Below are 7,664 nucleotides of genomic sequence, written 5' to 3' on the forward strand. Positions count from 1 at the left end.
TCAAGGGAAATTGTTTTTTCCTCAAGGGAAAAAGATTTCCCTTAGGGAATTTGCTGCATAATTATTTCCTTTGAGGAAATTCTATTTCCTTAAAGGAATTTCTTTTTCCTTTGAGGAAATTTGCAGCTTCAAATTTTCCTTGGAGGAAATACTTTTTCCTGTGAGGAAATTTGTAGCTTCAAATTTTCCTTGGAGGAAATACTTTTTCCTGTGAGGAAATTTTTGACAAACACTTTTCCTTGGAGGAAAATTCAAGACAACAAATTTCCTCTAAGGAAATCATTGATCTTCAAATTTCCTCTAGGGAAATTTCTGAACATCAAATTTCCCTTAAGGAAATGTTTTTCCTCTATGGAAATTTCATAACAGTACAAACAGTATTAATATATTTTCTCCTAGACTGAATTATTGATACAAAAGATAATTAAAACTTTAATACTGTAATACAAATTTTCATGGTGAGTATTAAACATACAAAAACAAAAGGCTGACTGTTTAGCATGTTTAAGACAATACAATAATAAGCAAAACGCTATGAATATCATACCATTTGTGATGTTATTAATATTGTGCTCATATTTGCATATTAAATCAAATAAACACTTTTCATGTTAAATTAACTTGTCTTCTGTTTCAGCTGCTGTGTATTCGACCCCCTACATAACTGTTCAGTGCATAAATAATTCAATCCACAAGACATCTTCCTTCAATTGGTTGAATAAATTTTGGCAACATATGTTCTTCAAGCATCTTCTTTGTATATTTGATATGATGGAGCCATGTACATGAATGGATAAAGCAGGTGTTTATTTCGACAACAAACATGACAAAGATACTATTTTTTTTCTTAATTTCTCCATAATCCATCAGTTAATATGAATGTAGGTTGTTACATTTTACCAAATTGTGTTCTTTGATAGTACTCCATTTTGTTTATAGCAATTTTGTAGGATTTTTTCTATTTCTTTTTCCAGAAAAACACACAGTTGAGTTCATTTCACATTAATAATCCAATTAGCACATTATGTAGAAAAGTATTAACAATTAAGTTTCCTCTTCAGTATAGACCTGCAGGACCTGTTGATGATCATAAAAACCAAGATATCTGACCTATAAATACACAAAATAAAAAAAAAATGTTATAAATGGAGAAAAAAACAGCAATATAAATAAGCTTATTTTATCATGTTTTAATGAACATTTTGAGAAACTTTCATTTGATATTCTTACTTGTCATGCTTATGAGTTCTCTTATTTCAGTGCTTTGTGTCCAAGATTTAATATTCGTTGTTTAGTGCCTTGCAGTGATATTTAAAGTTGAGCCACTTGCAATAGTTGTTATAGAATGTTCATATGTTGTGTTAATATTTGAACCACTGTCCAATATTATGGTCAGGTTGAGTGCTCACAGACATGAGGCCTAAATTGATATATTGTTTTTTCCCTAATCCCTATTCTGACAAGCCAGGTGTGGGTAGTTAGGTAGGTAAATAATTTTATTTTTCCCAAAAGCCTGAATATTATCGGATGATCCGGCAAGCCCGAAAATCAGAAATGAATAAAATATTTGGCTTAGTTTTGACAATAAAATTTTATGAGTAGGGCCATTTTTGCAGGGTCGACAGGGGCGGATCCAGCCATTTTAAAAAGGGGGGTTCCCATCCCAGAGTAAAGGGGGGGGGGGGGTTCCAGCTATATGCTCCCATTCAAATGCATTGATCGGTAAAAAAAAAAGGGGGGTTCCAACCCCCGGAACCCCCCCTCTGGATCCGCGCCTGGTCGGTCAGGATTGGAGAAACAAACAATATTTTATATTAGGCATGATTTTTTTTTATTAATTGTTATTGACTTTGAACATGTTGAACTAAATTGGATTGTTTAAATCTTTATATGTTGAGATCTTTAATGGATGACCTATAAAGGAAGTGTTTTCTCATTATTGAAGGCAGGCCCATGATTGGCCTTTAATTTCTTGCATCGGCTTCATTGAACTCTGGTGGATAAGTCACTCATTTACCATACCACATTTTCTTATTTTTATATGAGTCATCATTCAAAGGCAATTTCTTTTATTACTGTAATTCAGAAATTATCGAAACTTTTTAGTAATGCGAATAATGTGACTGGGTGAGTATCGCAAAAACAGAAACATATATATATATATATATATATATATCATGTAACTATATAGATCTTTATGCAGATTTTTTTTGTAATCACAATAAGATGTCCATTCCCTGAAAAATCTGAATTTACAGTATATAGAAGTGGTCTTACCATTTAGGCCTTGTTCTATTCTGTTTATCTTGTTTTGTGCTCATTTCTATTGTAACTGTTTATATTTTTCATTATTTTTCTATATTTCTTGTCCTATAAAACATAAAAAGGGTAAAAACTATTATAAAACATCAGTTTGTGTTTTTCTTTATATTCAGTTATATTTAAAAAGAATGGAATATTTGTGCTATTTCATTTCACAAACTTTTTGCCAGTCATGACTTTCAAAGACTTTCACCCTGGTCAATAGTTTAAAAAACAAACATTCCCATACTTTGTCTTTGTGTTTGTACTAATTTTTCATTTGACAACAAAGACATGATTCAACTATTCTTCTAAAATTTGTTTCGCTTGACTACGTTAAACTCTGAAATATTGTTAACAGTATAATCTGTATGTGTCTCACTTGTCAAAATTTCAAATTAATATATAAATAACCAATAAAAATGCTATGCATGGCTCAGCTTGATACAAACGTACAGGTTGAACCCAGAACAGTTGGGGCAAGTATGGACACAACATTCAAGCTCGATAAACTCTGAATTTTAAATTTGGATTGTGATTCAATAGTTGATGCAGCATAGGTTTCTGACACAGAATGAATGCGGTCCAAGTACTTAAAAATTTTAAATTGACAATTAACCTCTAAAATGGTCCAATATTCAAAATCTCAATACATGGTTAGATGCAGCATATCAACATGATCAAAGAACCCCAATAATTCATTTTTTGGTGAAATCAAATAAAGTTAAATTTTGGACCTTTTAGAACTCAATGTGGACCAATTTGATAACGGGCCAAAATATCAAAAATCTTAATGAATGGTTAGATTCAGCATATCAAAGAGCCTCATATAATCAATTTTTGTTGAAATCAAACAAAGTAAAATTTTGGACCCCGATTTGGACCAACTTGAAATTTGGGCCCATAATAACAAAATCTAAGTAAATATTCAGATTCAGCATATTAATCTGAACACCAAGAATTTAAATATTGTTAAAATCAAAATAAGTTTAATTTTGGACCCTTTGGACCTTAAGGTAGACCAATTTAAACAGGACCAAAAAACTAGGAATCTAAATACACAGTTAGATTTGGCATATCAAAGAACTCCAATAATTCAATTTTCTATAAAATCAAACAAAGTTTACTATTGGTCCCTATTGGCCCCTAATTCATGTAATTCCTAAACTCTGAACAAAAACTCTGGTCACAAACCTTGTGTTTGAATTTCATAGATTTCTATTACTTGTACTAAAGTAATTAAGCGAAAACTAAATGTCCTGGGACAACGACGACTACATGATAAAATTGAGAATGGAAAAAGGGAATGTGTCAAAGAGACAACAACCTGACCATAGATTCGAGGGTTGGAATCCTTTTCTTTTACCGAGCAATGCATTTGAATGGGAGATATAGTTGGAACCCCTCTTTGCTCTTGGTTGGGACCCCCTTTTAAAATGGCTGGATCCGCCCCTGAGAAGCATTATAGAAAAATCTATAAGCTTTAACTCAAAATAAGGATAATTTTATTTTTAAAGGGCAGGCACAGATCCAGAGAGGGGTTCAAGGGATTGGAACCCCCCTTTTTTCGGATTATCAATGCATTTAAATAGGGACATGTAATTGGACCCCCCCCTTTCCCCTTTTGTCCTGGGTTAGAATCCCACCCCCACCCCTTTTTAAAATGACTGGATCCGCCCCTTAAGGGTCTATAATTAAGTTTGACAACATCAGACATACTACTTTATCAACAAAAAAAATGCCACATTTCATTCAATTTAATTTCATCCCTTACTTGCTACATGTATTTCATCCATAATATTTAAAGAAATAAATTTGGGAGGAGTATGATTTTAATTTGCAAGTTATTAACTATCCAAACTAGAGACCTAATAGAGTAGATATATATTTGACTAATTTAAATCAAACTTGGGGTGACTGGGAACAAAGATTTAAGGTAATAGATGACAGTTTACCTACAATGACCTAGTTTCATAGCAATAGCATACATTAATAAAGACTACATGGTCATTCTTATGTTTAAACGTGGTTTAAACTTTGGGTGTTCATTTTTAATGTTTAACATGTTTAAAGCTAACAGTTTCAACTACATACATGTATCAAGATTTGATCCTACATTATTTAAATATTGAAAAAAATAGCTTTTTAAATTTGGATCTATATATAATTGTAAATGTCACATGGATGTATTTTAATGTAAAGCATCTGAAAAATCATTAGCCGTCTCATATTTATTTCAGTTCTTCAAAAGGCAAATTTATATGAGCTTATGCTTAAAATAGAGATTTCTTATTAAGGAGAAATCCCTGCCCCCCTTTTTGTGTGAAAAATTTTGTTGATTATATAGGGAATCACAGAAACATGACTGATGCAAGCATCCCCCATCTGAACCCCCCCCCCCCCCTCCAATGAAAAGTTCTGGATCCCCCCGTCAATCTTTCACTCAGGTCATTGGTGAAGAGTTCAACCATTTGATGTGTAGGCCGGGTAAAAAATGCTTTGTAAACTTGTGCTTTAAATAAAATTACCAATCCATTAAAAAATCTGTGAGCCCAATCTCATCCAGTGAAATAGATTATAGTCTGTTTTCGAAGTTATATGGAAGTAAGTTAGTAGTCCAGATAATTATGACGCATTGCAAGACATTTTTTCTAAGGAGAAGTGTAGAATGGGGGAATGGAACCAATAAATTGATCGGATCCGAAATGTTCTTCCCAGTAAAGGAGCACCTATTATTTTGTAGGTAATTATTATTAGTGTCGGTGGTCTCACAAGTAAATCAGAGTGAATATTGCATGCACATTAAAATTAGCAGAGAAGAGACAATATATCAACTGGTGTATTATTCATTTTCTCGCAGTTATTTACGGTAAATCAGCTATATAGACATAGGAAGATGTGGTGTATGTATATTTATCATATGTTTAGTAGTAAATACAGTAGTTTTGCATATGTGATAAATAGCCTGCTGTTTAATCAATATCGCGCAACTTTGATGCGCACCCTTTATCGCATACCCTTTATCACACCCCTACCCTTTATCGCATACCCTTTATCACACCCCTACTTAATATTGTATGTGACGTCACGAACGTCAAGTTTTCATATTTTTTGGCACACTAAATGTAACTATGAAAAATACAAAACACACAAATTAATACAATAATAAAATAAATATTTTTAAAACAACAGCACGCAAATTGTAAGGTAACCCAGGTGCTTCGGATAAGTAATTGAGCAGTTCTTTTAAGGTCTTTGAAACAAGACAAAAGTAGAAATGAAGGTAACCCAGTGCTATGGATCCGAAAACAGTTCATATAATATAATACTCTTCTGTTGAAATATATGATAAAGTGTATAATACATGGCAAAATCCGTATCACATGCCGTATCACCCTCGACCAATATCATCCCTCGGGCCTAAAGGCCCTTGGGCTGATATTGATGTCTCGGGATGATACGACATATGATACGGATTTTGCCATGTATTATTCTCTATATATCCCAAAACAGGTGTTCGGTTCTAGTACTATATAGTGGCTATAGTATATGACTTTTAAATAACAATTATCAATTATATCTGTATTCTGTGGCGGGTCGAAGGGGATGGAATCCGGGGTTGGCCTCCCCTAGCATTTTGTGACCAAGCATTGCATAAATGATAATCTCGGGAATCCTCTCAAGTTCCTATATACAAGGTGATAGGACGTTCCGTTGGAATAGGTTACCTGTGCATCAGGAAAAGTTTTAAGGCATAGCGTGAAAAGGTAACCTATTCCAACGGAACCGAACGTCCTATCACCTTGTATATAGGAACCTTAAAAATATGTGAATAGGTCGGGAAAAACTCTCTTTTGACACTTAGGTATGCTTAGACACCCCTTATTTAATGGAGACATGTAGTTGGAACCCCCTTTATTATGGCTGGATCCGCCCATGATTTTACATGTAAATCAAGCCCCGGGTATTTGTTGGCATAACGGTAACCACGAAAGGGGGGGGGCCTAATTAAAAGCACGAGGAATTATAAATATACAATTCATCAGGGGTAGAGTGCATCGAGGAATGGGAATTAAAATTGTCTCTTCACGATGATCGAAAAAAGTATCTTGCACGTTATTTTCATCATCTTGTCTGAAACACTCTGAATAATAAGCTTCAAGGCGAAAACAAGGCATGTGAAATACTAATAACATACACTTCTTTTTTTATACGTTGTATGGACAAACCCATAAATCCCTCAACAAAAATTGCTTGATTCATGTCATATCAAATAAATTACAGCGCGGAAAGGTAACTTTAATTTAATATCTAAACTAAATTTTTGTTATATTTTTCAATAAATTTATAAATCTTAATTAGGCATGCGTTGCGTGAGTTCCATTTCATGAGACCTACACAGATTTCTATAAAACAAATCAAAAATTATAAATACAGTTTTTCAATTCTTTCCGGCATAGATAAAAAAAATATGTATATAATCAAGGATTTGTATAGTAAGAAAATCCTTGATATAATCTATATACGATTTGGTTGAATTATTTCACTTCATTATAATGATAAATCCTTTAGTTCTTAAATTTTTAATTAAAATGAATATGAAATTCATAACAGTGTAGCTATGGCCATTCATTGACTGGGGAAAATTAGGTGAACGTTCGTCTGTAATGCCCACTGCTCACGACGTACTTATCATAGACATTTAAACTGTGAGGTCACCAAAGGTTCTAAACGCCTAAATAAAATAATTAAAAATACTAATCAGGAATAACCTTTGTAATTTGAAAATAAATAAAAATGGCCTTCAACACGGAGTCTTGGCTCACACCGAACAAGCAAGCTATAAAGGTTGAATACTTAAAATTCTTTACTTGATTTTTTGTTATGGTTTGACCATCAATTTTCCTAATATGATATCGCACGTTCTTTCAGAGATTTTTTTTTTACTTAATTGGCTTTAAAAGTTACAATGCATGATGTCGTCTGTTTATGTAGTTCATATGTGTTTTTCGTTTCTCTTTGGTTTTCCCGTTTGAATGGTTTTATACTAGTAGTTTTGGGGCCCTCTATAACTTGCTGTTCGGTGTCACAGGCGCTTGGGTGTATGATACAGATTTTTTTGGGGGATTTTTTTTTTGCTGATTAAAATATTCAATTTTCTATATTTATAATACATATCTATCACTTCTGTGCATGTTTCACCTAGTTTCGAGTGTTTTAAACGACCCAGAGAAAATACCCAATTTTACTATCCATACTAGTTTCTTAGTATGGATAGTAAAATTGGGTATTTTCTCTGGGTCGTTTAAAACACTCGAAACTAGGTGAAACATGCACAGAAGTGATAGATATGTATTATAAAT

At 33.0% G+C, this 7,664-nt stretch overlaps 1 long non-coding RNA gene across 1 annotated transcript; it reads right to left on the reverse strand.

The window, feature by feature from the left end:
• Positions 1-419: 419 nt before the first annotated feature.
• LOC139523512 (uncharacterized) lies at positions 420-5,117 on the reverse strand. The gene is made up of 3 exons (XR_011664635.1): positions 4,830-5,117; positions 2,278-2,370; positions 420-1,110 (listed from the first exon to the last, which is right to left on the reverse strand). It is a non-coding gene; the product is annotated as an uncharacterized lncRNA (long non-coding RNA).
• Positions 5,118-7,664: the final 2,547 nt, after the last annotated feature.

This window comes from Mytilus edulis, chromosome 5 (genome assembly GCF_963676685.1).
Source record: "Mytilus edulis chromosome 5, xbMytEdul2.2, whole genome shotgun sequence".
Lineage (NCBI taxonomy): Eukaryota > Metazoa > Mollusca > Bivalvia > Mytilida > Mytilidae > Mytilus > Mytilus edulis.